The sequence below is a fragment of the Pteronotus mesoamericanus genome, unplaced genomic scaffold (assembly GCF_021234165.1).
Source record: "Pteronotus mesoamericanus isolate MK-2021 breed Mesoamerican mustached bat unplaced genomic scaffold, CSHL_Meso_final contig_164, whole genome shotgun sequence".
Taxonomy (NCBI): Eukaryota; Metazoa; Chordata; class Mammalia; order Chiroptera; family Mormoopidae; genus Pteronotus; species Pteronotus mesoamericanus.
Window position 1 is genome coordinate 24,994,436 of NW_026555065.1, and position 13,277 is coordinate 25,007,712.

Consider the following 13,277-nt stretch of genomic DNA (forward strand, 5'->3'; position numbering starts at 1 on the left):
CCTGGAGGGCTCACCCAGTGATAATTTGTTCATTGCTGAGCGCACCTGGAAATCTGCTGGGACTTTAGTTTTAATAGAATGTTTTTTCTCCACCCGCCCCTGCCGCCCCTCAAAGGAGTCTGTACCTGTGACTGTTCACCTTACAGGCATATGGTTTTGATACTGGACATTTCAGAGGGTCTGCTATTCCCCACAACTGAGAAACCTCCCCGCCCTTGCCGTTGTAGGGGTAGCAGGCTCAGCTCAGCAGCCTGAGACCGCACGTCCTGCTTGCAGCCCATGGTCTCCCCCAGAGACTTTGCGATGGGTTGGATTTCCTATCTGGAGCAAGATACAGTGTGCATGTGCTTATGTAGCATTATGTATGTCAAGGTCACGAGGTCTTCATGGCTCAAAAAACAAAGCCCCCAAAACTGAGGGTCTCCAAGGCACCGAGGCATGCCTTGGCTTTTCCTCCACCAGATCATTCATTTAATGAACATCTCTTGGGTACCTGTTAGGACAACTCTCCTGTTAAATAAGCCACACACAGGTGATAGACTCCAGAAATTGTGACTATAATATTTAACTGCTTTTAAATTCCAATCAGATTGATACCTCATAATTTTCAGCATAAGCTACAGTATGCTACCCTATTAATACTCCTCAGGTGGCAAGGCCAGCTTCATGGAGGGGTTAAACAGGTGACCCCTATAATGAGGAGTGGGTGTTGCATGTCATAGATGAAAGGTCCTTTTCCCACAAGTGTCTCCTTTTACTCTTCAAGGTCACACAATGTTTTTTTTTTGTTTGTTTTTTTGTTTTTTATTTTTTTACTTTCTGTTTCAGGCAACAAAGATATTTAACTATCCATTTTTTTTTTCTCTGAGTGACCAGGCTTATTAAAATGGCAGCTGAAACCACTTTATCAGTTTAATTTCACCCTAGAACTTTCCTTTATGAGCCTGGGGAAGTTTCCGTCTTCTTTTTCCTTTCTCTCATGTGGTTTTGCTGTTCCTGGGCTCCTACTTTCTGCTTTGTAAGGGAACCGCTGGTGGTGGGTGGGAGCTTCTCGGATTCTAAGTGGAAAGGATGTGAGTTGAAACGGTTCACGGTGTGGGCTCAGCGGCAGCGAGGAAGGTGAGATCGGTGCCGAGCACGGTGCTGAGAACAGGTTAGAGCGAACGGGTGGGCAACCAATGATGACTGAGAAACTGGAACTTGTGGTCAAATCAGTACAATTTGGTCCTTTCAGGTGCCAAGAGGTAGCCAGATAGTGCTTGTGTGTGTGTGATAGAAATAGGTATGGATAGGTAGGGGATAGACAGGTAGATAAATAAAGGAAAAACGTCTGGTCACTATTCATATATTTCTGCTAGATCCAAAGAAGAATGATGGATTTCAAGCAAGGTAGGAGGGAGGCCCTTTGCTTGCCTCGCTGAGAGGTGATTTTGGAGCAGTTGCAACTTTGTAGTTCCCTTAAAATGCTACTTGATACCCTCTGAGGGTTGGGGTTACATGAACGTTGTCTGAATTGAAAATGACTAGGACTATGACTAGAAAAATGACTTAAGAGATTGTCTGAGGCCAGTACCTTAGAAGAGTATCAGCAGAATAGGAGCTGCCATATTGCAGGCCAACTCCATGGTACACACTAGGCTAAGTCTCACCTACATAATTTCATTGAAATCTTTCGATAGGTCATGAAATAAGTCAGCGCTAATTCTGGTTTATGGTTGAAGAAACGGAAGCTAAGAGTGGTTAAATAACCTGTCTAAGTTCTAAAATCAGGAGGTTCTGATATAATGTATTTCTGTTATATAATGTCTCAGTTCTTCCTTGACTTGTGATTTCACTTGAGTGAATCAACTTCTGACAAGATTCTTTGTTCCATTCACGGTCTTCCAGCTGATTTCTGAAATATGATGTGTTATAGAAGAGAGGCCTAATTTCCACATTGCTGGGCTCTCCCCGCATGCCAGCCTATTATAGTTCTGAGATGCAATACCCATCTCTTCCTACTCATAACACTCTGCTCATAACACAGTGATACCCACAGCAGGGCAGTGAACATCTGCCCTTCAAAGACTGAAAAGGAAGCTACTGTGTTCTCTATGATAGCATCAGTCGCAGTAGAGAAAGTTAGGAGTTTCTGCAGCCTGTGGAATCATGATCTTAAATATTGAAGGGTTAAGAAAGAATTTCATTGATTTTGGTGTAGAAGTTGTTGGTTTTGTTAATCTTTGTTTCTCAGCTAACTTTTTTAACCAGATAAAGACTTTGTCTTTCTGTACTGAGCTTGCATGTTTTTTCAAGTTTTTGAATTTGTACTCTTAGCTAATAACACTAAAAATTATTAACTTATATAAAACAGTAAAAATAAAATTGTTGAAATTCCAAGTGGAAAACATACATGTTCTCCCATAGCTATGATCAGTTATGTGCTGCTCTTTATACCAGTATTGCAGATTTTCTTTCTCCTTGGGCTGTACCTCTGGAAAATTATTCTTAATATAACAATAATAGCAGCAGTTCAAACAACAATAAACTTCCTCTGATCCATTCTACCATGTCTGTGTCTGCTGTTAGTTCTTGAATCTTAATCCTGGGACTCTCTCTTCCCCAAAACTCCTGTGAGCCCCACTTCTTCGGCTTTTCAGCTCTTCCCCCTCCTGGACGTTCCCATGCTACTTCATACTGCGACAAGATGACATATTGATGATTCCGCCTCCTCAATTGCACTCTAGACTTTGTATCAGTTAAGGACCCATAACAAAGAGAATTCCACTCACAGGTTTTACCTGAACCCATTTTATGAAGAGATTAGGCAGAAAGATTGAGGGCAGGTTTAAAGGAAGTTGAGGTACTCAGGCACTAGCAAACATAAGAAGCCATGGGCATATCTGGGCTCAGAGGAGCCAGGAGGGAATACTGTTACTGAACCCTAGAGCCGGCTGAATTCGTGGAAGGTGAGCTGCCAGACAGGCGTTGTGATTGTGGAGAGAAGTGATCGTAGCCATCCGTCAGAGAGGGAGCAGGGAGGGAGCAACTTCTTTGCAACCAATCTCTCTCTCTTGCCCTTTCCAACCTTCCTCAAGTTGCTCCCATTGTGGGAAAGTAACGGACAACCAGAAGGCACGGTGCCTGGGTGACACAGTGGGAGTTGTGCTCCTGGAGAATAGAGTAGGGCAGAAAAAGGACAAGAAGGATCTCAGTATGGGGGAGTAGCAAATGCAGAATACTCTTGATTGTCTCTGGATCCCCAATGGAGAGTACAGTGCCCAGCACTGAGTAGAAGGTGAACACATGTTTTTTAAGTGGAACAGAACTGAAAGAGATATTGACGTTCAAAGATTTGGTTCTCTGATTTTGGGGCTGAAGGCCTGGAATTGAGAAATATGGAGGTGACTTATAAGGCCATGCAGTAGCTCGTGGCTAAAGGAGGATCATGGAGAAGGCGCCTGGATCCCACGGCCCATGCCCCCTCTCTCCCCACAGTCTGTTGCTGAGCATGGTCTATCTTAGTCCCTTCATCTCATAGCAATGCTTTTCATTGTATTTATCTCAGTCTTTTTAGTTCTTCTTGGATCCTTCATCTTATTCTCAGACCTGGAATAGGTTTCTTTTTCTTTTCTCAATTCTGTGCATTCCTGAGCACCCAGTATGCACCAGATAGTACACTCAGTCCTAGACTTACAAATGTGAGAAAGACCACCCTACTCATCCTGCTCTTTCCACAGCCACTCTTTTGTCCTGGCCATTCCCTGTCCTTTGAATGTGATAATTCATGTTTGGGATACCCTGGCCAACTTCTGCTCCACATTCACAGCTCAGCCCTCATGCCAACCTCTTCTGAGGAGCAGCCCTGATTCTCTTCTCTCTGGCATTTAACCCATTGCACCGTGATTATTGGGGTATGTCTTGCTCCCTTATTTAAAGAGGGACACTCAAACTCTAGCTTCATTTCTATCACACAGTAGGTTTAAATAAATGTTTGGTGGGCAATAGAATAAAGGGTGGATGAAGAAATGGATCCATCACGTGACTACAATTGAGGCTGTTTTCTTCCCCTCTCCCTACCATGGTTACTTCCCAGCCACTCTCAGAAGATCAATACATGTTATTCTGGAGGGATAACTACAGTTCGTGGAGTACCTATGACTAGCCAAAAGCTAATTTAGTTCTCATTCAACAGGTAAAGGAACTGAACTGCAGGATAAATTGACTTGCCCAAGGTCATGTGGCCAACAGATTGTGCTGAAATTTGACAGGACTGTCTGACTCTAAGTATATGAACTATGTATGCTGCATCGTCTCATATGTCTTATGTTTATAAGAATATATTCATTTATTACTTGTAGATTGGTATGTTTCATTAAAACGGTATATGAAGAACATTTTTTTCTTCAACTTACACTGATCTCTCCTGCTGTAAATATAGGCCCGCCTTTCCCTTTCTCTTGCATGGCACTTAGACAGCCACCATGCCCCTTGTGCTGTGTGACTTTCAAAGATTAAAGTAAATATCATGTTTTATATTTTCTGAAGTTCCTTTTGGTACTTGTATACAGTGAACAGATTTTATGACTGTGTGACGTTGGGAAGAGATTTGAAATCTCTGTTTTTGAAAGAGGGCCACATTGCGCCTGGTGCCATTAAGCAATCCACCCAAAGTCTCGTCATGAATGGTGGCATAATTTTGACCACAACCAGGAAAGAATAGAAAGTAGGCACAATTTGTTTCTTGACCTACTTATCTCACTATCAGACCTTTCCACGTCTTAAACATTGAAAATGTGGTTCTTCCTAGAACAAACTGCATTTTTAAGGCTATCTTTAAAAGTGAAAAAACTTTAAAACTCAAAAGTATTAACCGGCAATGGTGGAATGACAGTCAATACCATCTGTAATTTGGGCAGCAACCAGCTTATGTTGAGAAGTGATAAAATCAGGCTTAGCTAGGAATAAGATCTAAGATTCTCACATTATCTGTTTCTTAGTAACATCAATAGGCTGTTGATGTCAGTTCCCATCCTTGTCAGCTTTTCTCTCTTTATCTACACAAGAACACTGAGGTGAATGCAAAAATAAACCCAGGGCTTCCCACAGCCTAGCAAAGAGACCTGGGCTGACTTGAACTTGGAGGAGACGTGAATCATGGTCCTGAAGGAGGAAACTGCAGTGCAGACAAAATTTAACTTAAATTGTTTGATCCTGAGAGTGGCTCTATTTTATGTGCAAGACAAACCTAGAGAGATAAGCCATTTGATAAGAACTTGCTTTGATAGATCCCAAAAGTGTGGTTGGTTTTATAATTCCAGGAATGGCAAAGGAACTCTTCAGAGCTTCAAATGTGTGGATCCAATAGAAGGAGGAAGAGGGAGAGGGGGAGGGAAAGAAGTGTGGGTGGTGGGGAGAGAGAGAGAGAGAGAATGAGCTGCTTCAATCAGTACCTTCCTGGTTTCTAATCATTGCTCTCATTGTGTTGGGTTTGGCAGCTGGCTGCAGTCAAGACCATGCTAGCAGATGCTAAGAAGGTTCCACGCATTCATGAATACAAGAGAGGGGACTCGTGGCCAGATCCTGGAGGGGTGGACACTTAGCAATAGTTGCTGCATGAGGATGGCAAGGGAGCCTGAGTTCCCCGAAGGCATGGGGGTGGGAGTAGGAGACGGTTTTTATGCTGGTGTTAAACATCACGAACTTGTTGGCCTACTTGTGCTCCACAGTGTTTACGTGTGTGCGTGTAGTGCATGTGGGCACAGGTGGCTTTTGTCTTTCTCTCCCTTGATATTAAATATTCTCCTGCCTGAATTCTGTGCCTGGAATTGTCACAACGGCTGAGCTTATTTTTTCATACCTCACTTGCACTTTAGATCATTGGGGGCTACAAAAGATGGTGGGCATTGCTGTTTCTCATCTCCCCAGCTTGTTTATTGCCTTAACTCCTTTAGAAGGTTGTCCTCCACCGATTTGATCTTTTCCTGTCATTTTATGTTATTGTTTCAGGATCTGGCAATTAACTGCAGGACTGAGAGATACTTTTTATGATATATCCTAGGAAGAAAGAAGTAACTTTACTCTTAATTGCTGTTTTTATATTTTAGTGCTGTCTCTTCATCATTGCACTTTAGTGACATGCCTGTAAGACTCTGCTATAGTTACCGCTAGATACATGGACAACACAGAATTCCATGGGATAGAAGTCTATTTGCAACATCCACGCTTTATATTCTTCTCTGGGTCTCTAGATTCTTGGGATAGGAATATAATTTTCTGCTCCATAAAAGGAGGTTAAACCTCTCAGAGTGCTGTTTTGTTTTTGATTTGGGGGGTTAGAGGGTAGATTTCAACTAAGATCATGGTATTTTCTCAACAAATGAAACAAGTTTTAGCAAAGATATATACTTCTATGTTAACGATGGGTTTCAACATTTGAGATTCTGAGTACAACTTTTTCCTGAATAAAGATATCTTTATTTTTATCTTTATTTAAATTTTAACTTGGAATACTATTTATAGGTTGAAAACCACCATGCACAAATATTTAGCAATATCATATTTAAGAAAATAAATCCATCCTCTCAACATGAATGTACCTTAAAAGTTTTTAGTCAATCCAATATAAATTTTTATATGTGGAAACAAAAAAGGTTAATGCTCATTTATAATGTTAAATTCATTAATTTTATAATATAAACATTTGAAGCAAAATATTACTAAAATCACGTTTTAGTCTGAAATACTGCTTTCTTTCACTCTTGTTTGTCTAAATAGCTTGCATTTCTATTATGAACAAAACTTTTAGATATAAAATGTGGAGAGTTTTTACAGGTCTTGTTCACCTCTGATTTCCAATGCAACAAATAGCTGTTGAATGATTAACTTGGTGCAAGGCAAAAAATTGTCCACGAGGACATGAGTACTGTGCTTATCACCCATGTGTTGGTGGCTGAGAGCCACCTTGCAGATGGGGAGGCTATGACAGCAGTGTGACAGTGGTAGGGAGCATCTGCTGGGGGCAAGGGGTTGCCCTGTGACCCAGGAGCGGTAATTTGACACGTAGCAACAGGGACTCAGTGGGAAGGAAACTTGTTTTGTATTATCCCAGATTATTAGAAAACAAAGTCTGTCAGGGAAAGGAGACCATGCTCATTCATTCATTCATTCATTCATTTTTCAACAAATATTGAATGAACAACAATGTAAAAGTCACTTAGGAATAGAGAAATAAATAAGATAGTCATTTTTCTCTTGCTCATGGAGTTTACATTCTAGTAGAAAGACAAAGCAGAATCTAACAAAGACCTAAATGCTTCATTGTTAGATTTCAGTTATAATTGTGTGGCAATAGGGTGCTATGAGAAAATATACCAGGGGACGCCTAACTTGGGCATTCTTAAAAAGTGACATTTAAGCAGACATTTGATGGATGAAGAAGAACGAGCTGGGTTAAGTTGATGGGCTGGGATGGGGGAGGCTGTGCTTCAGGCAGGGCAGGGCGTGTGATAAGGTCCTATGGTGGGTCGCTGTGGTCAGGGAACTAAAAGGAAGACAGAGTAGAGCTTAGCGGCTGTGCTGAAGAGTGAGGTGTGATCAGGCGGAGGAGGATGCTGGCTACGGTCATAGGTTTTAACTTTACCTGAAGGACAGTGAGAAGGGTTGGGGCAGGAGGGCAATGCAATCAGATAGTGTTTCAGGAAGAGGGTGTGGCTGCGGTGGGGAGAGGGATGAAAGGTGCTGAGGCTGCAGGGACAGTGGGAACAAGGCCACTCGCAGACGTAAGCTGGTGATGACGGGAGTGGTTTCTGTGGGATTTGGTACTTTCTGTGTCTACTGTATTTGGGGTGCTTGATCAGGTTTAAGCTGTATGTTTCATGGGTGAAATGTGTTAAGGTGTTAAGGTGAGAACATTAAAGTTTTGGCACCCAGTCCTCTGAACCAACTATGTATCTCTCATTTTGGGTTACATTTCAGGATGGTATGTGTAATGTTACATGTTTCCTTAGAGCTTAACACCCTGCAAAATTTAAGGCAGCAGCTTCTGTGAGCTCTGGCTTTTGTAGTAGGCAGTGAAATTTTGATTTTTCTAACAGCCCTCTGGCCGCCAACATTATTGTTCTTTTTATTACTTTTTGACAGTTAGCGTGCCATGCTGTTGGAAATGCCGTATCTGTTATGCAATATCAGGGTGACTAAGTGAGGCAGGGTGCCCTACGCAAGGACACATTCCCAGTTCCCTAAGAGCATCTGAAATGTGAGTGTAAGGATCAGATGCATCCTGACTCTACAGGTCACATGCCCTGTCTTTCTGCGGGTACCCTGGGTGCTGCTGACAATGATGTGAACCACACAGCTCTGCATCCCCTGAGATGGAACTCCTTAGAGACAGAAGCCATCTAATAGTGGACAAGTGTTTTCATTAGCTGCTTATGATGTTGCATTGGGTTCTCTTACCTTTTGGTAGGTTGTAAGCAATGTAATATAGTGGAAAGACCATCGCTTTGGACATAAATACATCTTAATTGTGCCATGCGGAGCTCTGTAACCTGAAGCATATTCTTTGACCTCTCTAAGCCTGATTTCCCCCTCCTATGAAAAGGGCTTTCCCACAGGACTATTTGTGATGGCATTTGCAAAGGGTCCTGCTCAGGGTCTACTACGACGCACACATCTGATACTGAGTTTCCTACAGCATATTAACGATGTAATAACTAGCTTGCCTGATGTCACCCAGGGGCCCCAGAGTCCTTCTGTGGTAATGGAATCATCACCGCATCCTCATATATTGCAGCTGATTTGTAGGAATTTCACTTATCTATGTTCCTTCCTTCTGAGGACAGGAATAGTCAAATTATCAGTAGAAGGAAAGGCAAACACAACTATAAGCTCTGAGAATATCTGACTTTAATTTGTAGTCTGCCAGCAACATAATAACCAGTATGGTATTTGGTTTTCGACAAAGGCATGAAAAGATACAGTATTGCTCTCAAATAGTGAAGAAGGAGGTACAGCTTGGCCTCTCCTGGCACTTCCAAGCCCAGCACAAGTAACAGCCATTTGCAGATCGCTCTGTAGCTCATGCCCATTGGCCCCAGGCAGGGCACAGGCAGTGGCTGACCTTGCATCTCCCAGGAGACCTCAGAGCCAGTGCACCTGGTGGACAGCTTCAGACCCAGGCCGAGTTTCAGCCCAACCATTGCATGAGTGCTACACTCAAGGGGTGGACTTGGTGAACACAAAAGCCCCTCTGAAGCAAGTCCTGCTCCTTAGGGCTGGGTCATACAAAGCAACTCCTCTGTTATAGTTGCAGCCAGTCCTCACAGCCAATTGGTCCAGGAGTCAGTCCCTTCCAGTAATGTGCCAGCAGCCATCAAGGCTCAACTACAAGAGGACACACACACAGTTCACACAAGGGGCACACTGGGAGTGCTGATCTCTTGTGAACAAGGAGGCTGTGCCATTGGATCCTGAAGGACATCTACTACCTGAGGCCACTCTCCCAAGTCCAGGAGACATAGCAGCTCTACATGATACATAGAAACAAACACAAGTAAGTAGCCCAAATGAGGAGGCAAAGAAACAGGTCCCAAACGAAAGAACAGGAAACATCTACAGAAAAATAACTAAATGAAATGGAGGCAAGCAAACTACCAGATACAGAGTACAAAACAATGGTTATAAGGAAACTCAAGGAACTTAGTGAGAACTTCAACAGCTTAAAATAGGAAACCATAAAAAAGAACCAATTAGAAATGAAGGATACACTGATTGAAATGAAGAATACAGGGAATCAAGAGTAGAGTCGATGAAGTAGAGAATCAGATCAGTGATTTAGAATACAAGGAAGCAGAAAACACCCAATTAGAACAGTAATAAGAGAAAAAGAATTCAACAAAATAAGAAGAATGTAAGAAACCTCTGGGACTACATCAAGTACACCAACATTTGTATCATGAGGGTGCTCGAAGGAGAAGAGAGAGAGCAAGAAATTGAAAATCTATTTGAAAAAATGACAGAAAACTTCCCTGACCTGATGAAGGAAATAGATATATAATACTATGAAGCACAGAGAGTCCCAAACAAGAAGAACCCAAAGAGGCCCACACTAAGACGTATCGTAATTAAAATGTCAAAAGTTAAAGACAAAGACATTTTTTTTGGTGTTGAGTTTTGCAAGTTCTTTATATATTTTGGTTATTAACCCCTTATCTAATGTATTATCAAATACATTCTCCCATTTTGTGGGTTGTCTTTTTATTTTGATGATGATTTCCTTTGCTGTGCAAAAACTTTTTAGTTTGATGTAGTCCCATTTGTTTATTTTTTCTTTTGTTTCCCTTGCCTAGGGAGATATAGCAGATAAAATATTGCTATGATCAATGTCTGAGATTTTACTGCTTATGTTTTCTTCTAAGATTGGTTTCAGGTCTAATATTTAAGTCTTTAATCCATTTTGAATTTGTTTCTGTGTATGGCAAAAGAAGGTGGTTTAGTTTCATTTTTTTTGCATGTACCTCTCCAATTTTCCCAGTGCCATTTATTGAATAAATTATCTTTAGCTCATTGTATGTGCTTGCTTCCTCTGTTAAGTATTAATTGGCTAAAAAAGTGTAGGCTTATCCCTGAGCTCTCTATCCTGTTCCATTGATCTATATGCCTGTTTTTAGGCCTGTACCATGTGTTTTGGTTACTATGGTTTTATAGTATAGTTTGATATGAGGCAGTGTGATTCCTCCAACTTTTTCTTGTATCTCAGTTGCTATGTAGGGCCTTTTGTGGTTCCACCTACATTTTTTAAATATTTGTTCTATTTCTGTTAAATACTTCATTTTAATGAGCAAAGGACCTGAATAGACACTTCTCCATGGAGGGCTACAGATGGCTAATAGACATATGAAAAGGCACTCAATGTCAATAATCATCAGAGAAAATTGCAAATTAAAACCACAATGAGATGTCCCCTCACATCGTTCAGAATGGCTATCATCAATAAGTCAACAAACAACAAGAGCTGGCAAGGATGTGGAGAAAGGGAAACTCTTTTTCACTGTTGGTGGGAATGTAGACTGGTGCAACCAACCACTATGGAAAGCAGTATGGAGGTACCTCAGAAAAATTAAAAATGGATCTACCTTTTGACCCAGTCTTCTCATTTCTCAGGAAGGGTCACTTCTCAGAATATATGTCAAGGAACCCAAAACATTAATTCTAAAGAATATAAGTACCCCTATGTTTATTGTAGTATTATTTACCATCGCCAAGATATGGAAGCAGCCCAAGTGTCCATCAGTAGATGAGGAGACAAAACAACTATGGGGCATTTATGCAATGGAATGCTATTTGACCATAAAAAGAAAGAAAATTTTACCCTTTGTGACAGGATGAACTTGGAGAACATTGTGCTAAGTGAAATAAGCCAGTAAGAGAAAGACAAATATCTATAATTTCATTCATATGTGGAATATGAAACACTAACAAGCAAAATAGAGACAGACCCATTAGATAGAGAGCAGGATGACAGCTATGGGGTCGGGGAGTTAGAGGGTGAAGGGATTTAGCAAAAAGGAAAAAGGACTCATGGACCTGGAAAACAGTGTGGTGATTGCAGGGCAGGAGGTATAAGGTGGCCTAAGGGCATTGGAAATAATAAAATAAAAAATTTTAAAAAACGAGAAAGAAAGACTCTTAAAAGCATCATGAGAAAAGCAGTTAGTTATCTATGAGGTAGCTCCCATAATACTGTCAGCTGATTTCTTAATAGAAACTTTGCAGACCAGAAAGTATTGTCACAAAATATTCAGAGTGATGAAAAGCAAGACTCTGCAACCCAGATTACTCTACCCAGCAAAGCTATCATTTAGAATTGAAGGACAGATAAAGAGCTTCCCAGACAAGAGAAAGCTAAAAGAGTTCATCACCACCAAAATAGTATTTCAAGAAACACTACAGGATCTTCTTTAAGAAGAAGGAAAAAAGAGAAAAAACAATGAATAATAATATGGCAGTAAATACATATCTATCAACAACTACTTTAAATGCAAATGGATTAAATGCTCCAATCAAAAGTCATAGTGACTAAATGGATAACAAAACAACACCCTTACCTATGCTGTGTACAAAAGATGCACTTCATATCGAAAGACACACTGAAAGTAAGAGTCAAAAAAGACATTTCATGAAAATGAAAACAAAACAAAACAAAAAAGCTGGGGTAGCAATAATTATACAAGGCAAATGGACTTTAAAACAAAGGCTATCACAAGAGACAAAGAAGGACTCAGCAACTCCACTTCTGGGCATTTATCTGAAGTAACCCAAAACACTAAATCAAATAGACATATACATCCATATGTTTATTGAAGCATTATTTACAATAGCTAAGATAAAGAAGCAAATTGAAGTGTCTACCAACAGATGAATGAAGAGGAAGTCATACATATATACAATGGAATATGATTTGGCCAAAAAAAAGAAAGAATGAAATCTTACCAGGGCCAGGTGGCTCAGTTGGTTGGAGAATTGTCCTATGCACCAAAATGTTGCAGGTTAAATCCCTGGTTGGGGCACATATTGGAGGTAAAGGATTGATGTTTCTCCCTCACATTGATTATTCTTCCTCTCTATCTCTCCCTTCCTCTCTTTGTAAAACCAAAAATAAAGTTATTTACTTAAAAAAAAAGAATGAAATCTTGCTATCTGCAGCAACTTGAATGGACCTAAAGGGTGTTGTGCTAGGTGAAATAAATCAGACAGAGTAAAACAAATGCCAGGTGGCTTCGCTTATATGTGGCACCAGAAAACAAAATAGACAAACAAACAGAAAGAAGCAGACTCATAGATGTGGGTAGCATTTTGATGGTTGTCAGATGAGAGAGGGCTTGGGGGCATGGATGAGAGAGGTGAGAGGATTCAGAAGTGCAAAGTGATGGTTGCAGAATGGTATGGAGGTATAAAGTACAGCGTAGGGAATATAGTCAATAATATTGTATTATAACCATGTAAGGTGTTAGATAGCTACTGGATTTATTGGGGTGATCACTTTGTAGGTTATATAAGTGTCTAATCGTAGGGTTGTACACACAAAACTAATAATATTGTACATCAACTGCAGTTTAAAAATAAAACAATAAAATTTTTAAAAGTTATATAAAAATAGCTAAGAAGGTGGGTCCTTTATACATTTATTGAAATCACATTTGAAACTTCAGGGTATTAAGTTCATGAATCTATTCAAAGAAGGGCTTTTTCACTGGGACTAAATTTACCATTTTGCTAACATCAAGTGATGTGTCTTG